The sequence below is a fragment of the Loxodonta africana genome, chromosome 12 (assembly GCF_030014295.1).
Source record: "Loxodonta africana isolate mLoxAfr1 chromosome 12, mLoxAfr1.hap2, whole genome shotgun sequence".
Lineage (NCBI taxonomy): Eukaryota > Metazoa > Chordata > Mammalia > Proboscidea > Elephantidae > Loxodonta > Loxodonta africana.
In genome coordinates, this window is record NC_087353.1 from 106,482,316 (window position 1) to 106,493,320 (window position 11,005).

An 11,005-nucleotide genomic window follows, 5' to 3' on the forward strand; every position below is an offset into this window, starting at 1 on the left:
GCAGATTGTTAGTAAGTCTTCCTCCGATCCTGGTGCCTCGTTCTTCTTCATATAGTCCAACTTCTAGGATTATTTGCGTAGCATACAGATTGAATAAAAATGGTGAAAGGATATAACTCTGACACACAATTTTTCTGATTTTAAACCACACAGTATCCCCTTGTTCTGTTCGAACAACTGCCTCTTGGTTTATGTACAGGTTCCACATGAGCACAATTAAGTATTCTGTAATTCCCTTCTTCGCAATGTTATCCATAATTTGTTATGATTCACACAGTCGAACGTCTCTGCACAGAATACTTTCTGGTAGTCTCTGCTTTCAGCGAAGAACTATCCGACATCAGCAATGACATCCCTCATTCCACGTCCTCTTCTGAATCTGGCTCGAATTTCTGGCAGTTTGCTGTGGATGTACTGCTGCAACCATTTTTGAACTATCTTCAGTAGAATTATACTTGTATGAATGACATTGTTCAATAATTTCTGCATTCTGTTGGATCACCATTCTTTGGAATGGCATAAATACGGATCTCTTCCAGTCGGTTGGTCAGGTAGGTGTCTTCCAAATTTCCTGGCATAGACGAGTGAGCACTTCCAACACTGCATCTACTGACGAAACATCTCCATTGGTATTCCGTCACCTCCTGGAGCCTTGTTTTTCACCATTCCCTTCAGTGCAGCTTGGGCTTCTTCCTTCAGCACCATCAGTTCTTGATCATATACTACTTTCTGAAATGGGTAAACATCAAGCAAATCTTTTTGGTACAGTGACTCTATATATTCCTTCCATCTGCTCTTGAGGCTTCCTGCATTGTTCAATATTTTGCCCATGTTATTGTTATTGTTAGGTGTTGTAGAGCTGGTTCCAACTCTTAGTGATCTATGTACAACTGAATGGAACACTGCCTGGTCCTGCACCATCCTCACAATCATTGTTATGCTTGAGCCCATTGTTGCAGCCACAGTTTCAATCTATCTCATTGAAGGTCTTCCTCTTTTTCACTGACCCTCTACTTTAGAAGCATGATGTCCTTTTCCACGGACTGGTCCCTCCTGATAACATGTCCAAAGCATGTGAGATGAAGTCTTGCCATCCTTGCTTCTAAGGGGCACCCTAGCTGTACTTCTTCCAAGACAGATTTTGCCCATAGAAACCTTCAATATTGTAACTTGAGGCTTGATTTTTTTTCTTCACTTCTTTCAGCTTGAGAAATGCTGAGCTTGTTCTTCCCTTTTGGTTTTCTAACTCCTTTGCACATGTCATCATAATACTTTCTATTCTTGAGCTGCCCTCTGAAATCTTCTGTTCAGTTCTTTTATGTGACCATTTGTTCCGTTTGCTTTAGCTACTCTACCACTTGTCTGTTAGTGTGTTGTACTGTGGTGACTTGCGTGTTGCTGCGATGGTGGAAGCTATGTCACCAGTATTTCATATACCAATAGGGTCACCCATTGTGATGGTTAAGATCGTATGTCAACTTGGCTGGGCCATGATTCTCAGTGTTTATATGTGATTACTCCCATGATGGGATCTGCTGTGAATCACCAATCAGTTGAAAGGAAGTTTCCTTGGGGGTGTGGCCTGCATTCAAATATAAGCAGACATTCTGGCTTTTTGTTCGCTCTGGATCCTGTGGCTGCCTCCTGTTTATCTGACCTCAGTTCTTGGGACTTGAGCTATCAGCTTATCTGCCGATCTTGGAATTTGTCCATCTTCACAGCCTATAAGCGGAGCCCTGCTCTCTGACCTGCTGATCTTGTGTTCACCAGCCCCTGCAGGTACGTGAATCAGGAGAAGTCTTGTGGTCCTGCCTGCCAATCTTGGAATTCATAGATATTCACAGCCTGTGAGCAAGAGCCCTGCTTTCCGACCTACTGATTTTGGATTTGCCAGCCCCTGTGGCTACATGGATTCGGAGAAGCCTCTATTCTAATCGATGGACTTGGGATGTTCCACCTCTACAGCCATGTGAGCCATTTCCTTGATGTAAATATCTCTATATATTTATATGCTTTACTGGGTTTGCTTCTCTAGAGAACCCAGTCTAAGACACCCATGGTGGACAGATTTCAGCAGAGCTTTCAGACTAGGAAAAAGGCCCTGCAGATCTATTTATAAAAAAAAAAATTGGCCAATGAGAATCTTATAAATAGCAGCAGAGCAATGTCTGATATAGTACTGGAAGATGAACCCCTCAGGTTGGAAAGCACTCAAAATACAACTGGGTAAGAGCTGCCTCCTCAAAGTAGAGTTGACCTTAATGATGTGGATGGAGTAAAGCTTTCAGAACCTTCATTTGCTGATGTGGCATGACTCAAAATGAGAAGAAACAGTTGCAAACATCCACTAATAATGGGAACGTGGAATGTACAAAGTACGAATCTAGGAAAATTGAAAGTCATCAAAAATGAAATAGAATGCATAAAGATTGATATCCTGGGCTTTAGTGAGTTGGAATGGACTGGTTTTGGCCATTTTGATAAATTGAAGAAGAAAGGTATGGTATTCGTTATCAAGAAGAACATCTCAAGGTCAATTCTGAAGGACAATGCTGTCAGTGATAATATCTACAGACCTACCAGGAAGACCTTTCACCATATCTATCCAATCTGTATGCTGGGCAAATAATCCAAGAAGCTGGACTGTATGAAGAAGAACATGGCATCAGGATTGGAGGAAGACATTAACAACCTGTGATATGCAGATGACACAACCTTGCTTGCTGAAAGTGAAGAGGACTTGAAGCACTTACTGATGGAGATCAAAGACCACAGCCTTCAGTAGGGATTACACCTCAACATAAAGAAAAAAGAAATCCTCACAATTAGACCAACAAGCAATATCATGATAAATAGAAAAATGACTGAAGTTGTCAAGGACTTCATTTTACTTGGATCCACAATAAAAGCCCATGGAAGCAGCAATCAAGAAATCAATGTATCAAATTGGACAAACCTGCTGCAAGAGACCTCTTTAAAGTCTTAAAAAGCAAAGATGTCACCTTAAAGACTAAGATGCACCTGAGCCAAGCCATGATGTTTTCAGTCGCCTCATATGCATGCAAAAGCTGGACAATGAATAAGGAAGACTGAAGAAGAATTGATGCCTTTGAATTATGTTGTTGGCGAAGAATATTGAATATACCATGGACTGCCAGAATGACGAACAAATCTTTCTTGGAAGAGGTACAGACAGAATGCTCCTTAGAAGCGAGGATGGTGAGACTTCATCTCATGTACTTTAGGAGTGTTATTAGGAGAGACCAGTTCCTGGAGAAGGATATCATGCTTGGTAAGCTAGAGGGTCAGCGAAAAAGAGGAAGACCTTCAACGAGATGGACTGACACAGTGTCTCCAAGAATGAGCTCAAGCATAGCAATGATGCCATCTCGAGCATACCAATGATGGTGAGGATGGTGCAGGACTGGGCAGTGTTTGTGTTGTACACAGGGTCACTATGAATCAGAACCGACTGCACAGCACCTAATGACAACAAGGAAGACCAGTTAATACTATTATTATTCAAACTTATGCACCAACCACTAATACCAAAAATGAAGAAACTGAAGATTTTTACCAACTTCCACAGCCTGAAATTGATCAAACGTGCAATCAGGATGCACTGATAATTACTGGTGACGGGAATGCGAAAGTTGGAAACAAAGAAGAAGGAGCGGTAGTTGGAAAATATGGCCATAGTGATAGAAATGACACCAGATTCTCGTGATACAATTTTGCAAGACCAATGACTTATTCATTGCAAATACCTTTTTTCAACAACATAAATGGTGATCATACATGTGGACTTCACTGGATGGTATACACAGGAATCAAATCGATTACATCTGTGAAAAGAGATGATGGAGAAGCTCAATGTCGTCAGTCAGAATACGGCCAGGGACCAAATGCAGAACACACTATCATTTGCTCATATGCAAGTTCAGGTTGAAGTTGAAGAAAATTCAAAACAAGTCCACAAGAGCCATAGTATAATGTTGAGTATATCCCACCTGAATGTAGAGACCATCTCAAGAAGAGATTTGATGCATTGAACACTAATGACTGAAGACCACATTAGTTGTGGGATGACATCAAGGACATCATCCATGAAGAAAGCAAAAGGTCATTAAAGAGATGGGAAAGAAAGAAAAGACCACAATGGATGTCAGAAGAAACTCTGAAACTTGCTCTTGAATTTACTGAATAAAAACCAAAACCAAACCTGTTGCCCTTGAGTTAATTCGAACTCATAGTGACCCTACAGGACAAAGAACTGCCCCATACAGTTTCCCAAAATAGCTAAAAAAATATATATATATATACATATAACTTTTTTGTAATCTAGGAAAGGCTTATTAAGGTGAGAGGATAGCATTTTGATTTCATTTGCACAAATAGGAAGAATTTAATAGGTCTTTTTGAAAGTTTAATAGTTAAAATCAAATATGGCAAGGATGTGGAACAAAAGGAACTCATATGTTGTTTGTGGGTGTATAAAACAGTACAATTTGAAGAGCAATTTGGCAATATGGTGGCACTGTGGTTAAGAGCTTGGCTGCTAACCAAAAAGTCAGCAGTTTGAATCCACTAGTGGCTCCTTGGAAACCCTATGGGACAGTTCTACTCTGTCCTGTAGGGTCACTATGATTCAGAATTGACTAGATGGCAACGAGTTTTTATTTTATTTTATTTTATTTTTTTAGTAAGGCTGAAGAATTTGTTTCTTATAACCTAAAATTGCATTTCTGGGTACAAATATAGTTATTGCAGCATCATTTGTATTATTATCAATTTGAACACCCCTAAAAAATTTTTTTTTTAAATGTCTAACACTTGCTTGTCAGTTTGTCATACTGTGGTAGCTTGTGTGTTGCTGTGATGCTGGAGGCTATGCCACCAGTACTTCAAATACCAGCAGGTTTACCCCTGGTGGACAGGTTTCAGCAGAACTTCCAGACTAAGACAGATTAGGAAGAAGGACTTGGCAATCTGCTTCTGAAAAAAGTTAGCCAGTCAAAACCTCAAAAATAGCAGCAGAACATTGTTTGATATAGTGCTGGAAGACGAGCCCCTTAGGTTGGAAAGGCACTCAAAATACATGGGGAAGGGCTGCCTCCTCTAAGTAAAGTCGACTTTAATGATGTGGATGGAGTAAAACATTTGGGACCTTCATTTGCTGATGTGGCATGACTCAAAATGAGAAGAAACACCTGCAAACATCAATTAGTAACTGGAATGTGGAATGTACAAAGTATGAATCCTGGAAAGTTGGAAGTCGTCAAAAATGAAATGGAATGCATAAAGATCGATATCTCGGGCATTAGTGAGCTGAAATGGACTGGTATTAGCCATTTTGAACTGGATAATCATATGGTCTACAATGCTGGGAATGAAAAATTGAAGAGGAATGGCATTGCATTCATCCTCAAAAAAAAGAACAATTCAAGATCTATCCTAAAGTACAATGCTGTCAGTGATAGGATAATATTCGTGTGCCTAGGAGGAAAATCAGTTAATATGACTATTATTCAAATTTACCCACCAACCACTAAGGCCAAAGATGAAGAAATTAGAGATTTTTACCACCTTCTGCAGTCTAAAACTGATTAAACATGCAGTCAGGGTACACTGATAATTACTGGTGATTGGAATGTGAAAGTTGGAAACAAAGGAAAAGGATGTGTAGTTAGAAAATATGGCCTTGGTGACAGAAACGATGCCAGAGATGGCATGGCAGAATTTTGCAAGACTCATGACTTATTCATTGCAAATACCTTTTTTCACCAACATAAGCAGCATCTATACACACAGGCCTTGCCAGATAGAAAACACAGGAATTGAATCGAATACATGTGTGGAAAGAGACAGCGGAAAAGTTCAATATCATCAGTCAGAACAAGGCCAGGGGCTGAATGCAGCAGAACAGACAATCAATCACTCATATGCAAGTTTGAGTTGAAACTGAAGAAAATTAGAACAAGACCATGAGAGTCAAGTATGACCTCGAGTATATCGCACCTGAACTTAGAGACCATCGCAAGAATAGATTTGATGCATTGAACGCTAATGACCGAAGACCAGACAAGTTGTGGAATGACATCAAGGACATCATACATGAAGAAAGCAACAGGTCATTAAAAGAGACAGGAAAGAAAGAAAAGACCAAAATGGATGTCAGAAGAGACTCTGAAACTTGCTCTTGAATGTCGAGTAGCTAAAACAAAAGGAAGAAATGATGAAGTAAAAGAGCTGAACAGAAGATTTCAAAGGATGGCTTGAGAAAACAAAGTATTGTAACAACACGGGCAAAGACCTGGAGATAGAAAACCAAAAGGGAAAACAGGCTCAGCATTTCTCAATCTGAAAGAGCTGAAGAAAAAAATTCAAGCCTCAAATTGCAATATTGAAAAATTTGGGGGGAAAAATATTAAACTATGCAGGAAACACCAAAAGAAGATGGAAAGAATATACAGAGTCAGTATACCAAAAAGAACTGGTTGATGTTCTACCATTTCAGAAGGTAGCATATGACCAGGAACTGACAGTACTGAAGAAGTCCAAGCTGCACTAAACCACTGGCAAAAAACAAGGTGCTAGGAATTGATGGAATACCAACTGAGATGTTTCAACAAAAGGATGCAGCGCTGGAAATGCTCACTTGTCTATGCCAAGATATTTGGAGACGGCTACGTGGTCAGCTGACTGGAAGAGATCCATATTTATGCCTATTCCAAAGAAAGGTGATCCAACCAAATGTGGATATTATCCAACAATATCATTAATATCACACGCATGTATAATTTTGCTGAAGATCATTCGATAGTGGCTACAGCAGTATATTGACAGGGAACTGCCAGAAATTCAAGCCAGATTCGGAAGAGGACATGGAACCAAGGATATCATTGCTGATGTCATATAGATCCTGGCTAAAAGCAGAGAATACCAAAAAGATGTTTACCTGTTTTATTGACTATACAAAGGCACTCGACTGTGTGGATTATAAAAAATTATGGATAACTTTAAGAAGAACAGAAATTTGAGAACACTTAATTGTGCTCATGAGGAACCTGTACATAGATAAAGAGGCAGTCGTTCGAATAGAACAAGGGGATCTCGGGTAGTTTAAAGTTAGGAAAAGTGTATGTCAGAGTTGTATCCTTTCACCATACCTATTCAATCTGTATGCTGAGCAAATAATCTGAGAAGATGGACTGTACGAAGAACAGGGCATCAGGACTGGAGGAAAATTCATTAACAACCTGCATTATGCAAACGATACAACCTTGCTTGCTGAAAGTGAAGAGAACTTGAAGCACTTACTGATTAAGATCAAAGATGACAGCCTTCAGTATGGGTTACACTTCAACATAAAACAGAAATCCTCAAAACTAGACCAATGAGCAACATCATGGTAAATGCAGAGAAGACTGAAGTGTCAAGGATTTCATTTTACTTGGCTCCACAACCAACATCCATGGAAGCAGCAGTCAAAAAATCACGTATTCCGTTGGGCAAATCTGCTGCAAAGAACCTCTTTAAAGTGTTGAAAAGCAAAGGTGTCACTTTGAGGACAAAGGTGCACCTGACTCAGGCCCTGATTTTTTCAGTCACCTCAGATGCATGCAAAAGCTGGACAATGAATAAGGAAGATGGAAGAACTGATGCCTCTGAATTATGTTGCTGGTAAAGAATATTGAATATACCATGGACTGTGAGAAGAATGAACAACAAGTCGGTGTTGGAAGAAGTACAACCAGAATGCTCCTTAGAAGTGAGGCTGGTGAGACTTCATCTCACATACTTTGGACATGCTATCAGAAGGGGCAAGTCTCTGCAGAAGGACATCATGCTTGGTAGAGGGTCGGTGAAAAAGGCAAAGACCCTCGACGAGATGGAATGTCACAGGGCTTGCAACGATGGTTGCAACATAGCAATGATTCTGAGGATGGTACAGGACCAGGCGGTGTTTCTTTCTGTTGTTCATAGGTTAGCTATGAGTTGGAACTGACTTGATGGCACCTAACAACCACAGCAAGAAATGTCTAACATCTTCCTGTACAAGAATGGATGAATAGAAGCATAATTTATATAATAAAATACTGTTAAGCAGTTGAAAATTAGCAAATTTTCCAGCCATGATTGAGTAACTGGTACCAGACTAATTCTTCTACCACAAACAACTAAAAAATGGACAAAATTTATAAGACAACTGCTTTTCAGCAGAGGACAACAGGAAACACAAGGTTGTGATCACTGAGGGAAAGAAAATTCATGAGGTGTGCATAGAAAAGGAAGGAATACTCCCAAACTCATCCTATGAAGTCAGCATAATGCTGATATCAAAGCCAGGCAAAGATACCACTAAAAAAGAAAACTATAAACGAGTATTCCTCATGAACACAGACACAAAGATCCTCAACAAAATTTGAGCCAGTAGAATTCAACAGCATATCAAAAATATAATACATTATGACCAAGTGGGCTTCATACCAGGTATGCAAAGATGGTTCAACATTAGAAAATGAATCAACAGAATCCACCACATAAATAAAAAGAAACACAAGATTTTATCAATCAATGCAGAAAAGGCATTTGACAAAGTCCAACACCCATTCCTGACAAAAATTCTCAGCAAAATAGGAATAGAAGGAAAATTCCTTAACATAATAAAGGGCATTTATACAAAGCCAAAAGCCAACATCATTCTAAACAGAGAAAGCCTGAAATTATTCCCCTTGAGAATGTGAACCAAACAAGGATGCTTATTATCACCACTCTTATTCAACATTGTGCTGCAGGTCCTAGCTAGAGCAATAAGGCAAGAAAAAGAAATAAAGTGCATCCAAATTAGTAAGGAAGAGGTAAAATTATCCCTATTCGCAGATGATATGATCTTACACACAGAAAACCCCAAAGAATCCACAAGAAAGCTACTAGGACTAATAAAAGATTTCAGCAAAGTAGCATGATAAAACATAAAATACAAAAATCAGTAGGATTTCTCTACACCAACAAACAGAACTTCGAAGAGGAAATCACCAAATCCATACCACTTACAATAGCCCCCAAGAAGATAAAGTACTTAGGAATAAATCTAACCGGAGACGTAAAAGACCGGAAGAAAGAAAACTACAAAACACTACTAACCAAAGAGACCTACATAAGTGGAAAACATACCATGCTCATGGATAAAAAGGAAGACTCAATATTGTGAAAACGTCAATTCTACCCAAAGCGACCTACAGATACAATGCAATCCTGATCCAAATTCCAACAGCATTTTTTTAACGAGATGGAGAAACACATTACCAAATTTACATGGAAAGGGAAGAGGCCCTGGAAAGTAAAGCATTATTGAATAAGAAGAACAAAGTGGGAGACCTCACACTACCTGATTTTAGAACCTATTATACTGCCAAGGTAGTCAAAACAGCCTGGTACTGGTACAGCAACAGACACAGAGACCAACGGAACAGAACTGAGAACCCAGATGTAAATCCATTCATCTATAAGCAGCTGGTATTTGGCAAAGGCCCAAAGTCTGTTAAATGAGGAAAAGACAGCCTGCTGGCATAACTGGATATCCATCTGTAAAAAAATGAAACAGGACCCATACCTCACACCATACACAAAAACTAACTCAAAATGGATCAAAGATCTAAATAGAAAATCTAAAACAAGAAAGATTGTGGAATAAAAAATAGGGACAATGCTCGGGGCCCTAATACATGGCATAAATAGGATACAAACCATAACTAACGATGCACAAACACCAGAAGAGAAGCTAGGTAACTGGGAGCTCCTAAAAATCAAATGTTATGCTTATCAAAAGACTTTGCCAAAAGAGAACCTACAGACTGAGAAAAAATTTTTGGCTGTGACATATCCGATAAGGGTCTAATCTCTAAATTAATATATAAGATACTGCAACACTTCAACAACAAAAAGACAAATAACCCAATTAAAAAATGGGCAAAGGATATGAACAGAACTTCACCAAAGAAGACATTCAGGCAGGTAAAAACACAGGAGGAAACGCTGGTGATCGTTAGCCATTAGAGAAATGCAAATCACAACTACAGCGAGGTACCATTTCACCCTGACAATACTGGCACTAATCAAAAAAACAGAAAATAACAAATGTTGGAGAAGTTGTGGGGAGATTGGAACTCTCATGCACTGCTGGTGGGAATGTAAAATGGTACAACACTTTGGAAAATGATATGGCACTTCCTTAAAAAGCTAGAAATAGAAATTCCTACTCCTAGGAATATACCCTAGAGAAGTAAGAGTCATCACACGAATAAGACATATGCACACCCATGTTCATTGCAGCACTTTCACAATAGTAAAAAGATGGCAACAACCTAAGTGCCTAGCAACAGATGAATGCATAAACAAATTATAGTACATACACACAATGGAATACCATGCAATGATAGAGAACAATGATGAATCCACAAAACTCCTCACAACATGGATTAATCTGGAGGGCACTGCTCTGAGTAAAATAAGTCAGTCACAAAAGGGCAAATATTGTATGAAACTACTATAATAAGCACTCAAGAAAAGGTTTATACACAGAAAAAAATGAGCGGAAATTAATAACAAGATAGTAGACAAGTGTCAACTTCGGTGAAGGGAAGACCACCATACAATACAGGGAAAGTCAGCACAAGTGGGCCAAAGCAAAAGCATAGAAGTTTCCTAGACACACCCAAACACTCTGAGGGACTGAATAGCTGAGTCTGGGGCCTGGGGACCATAGTTTCAGGGGACATCTAGGTCAAGTGGCATACGATAGTTCATAAAGAAAATGTTCTACATCCCACTTTGGTAAGTAGTGTCTGGGGTCTTAAAAGCTTGCGAGTGGCCATCTAAGATACATCTATTGGTCCCATCCCACCCAGAGCAAAGGAGAATGAAGAAAACCAAAGACACAAGGAAAATATTAGCCCAAGAACTTAAAGGACCACGTGAACCAGAGACTCCACCAGCCTGAGAC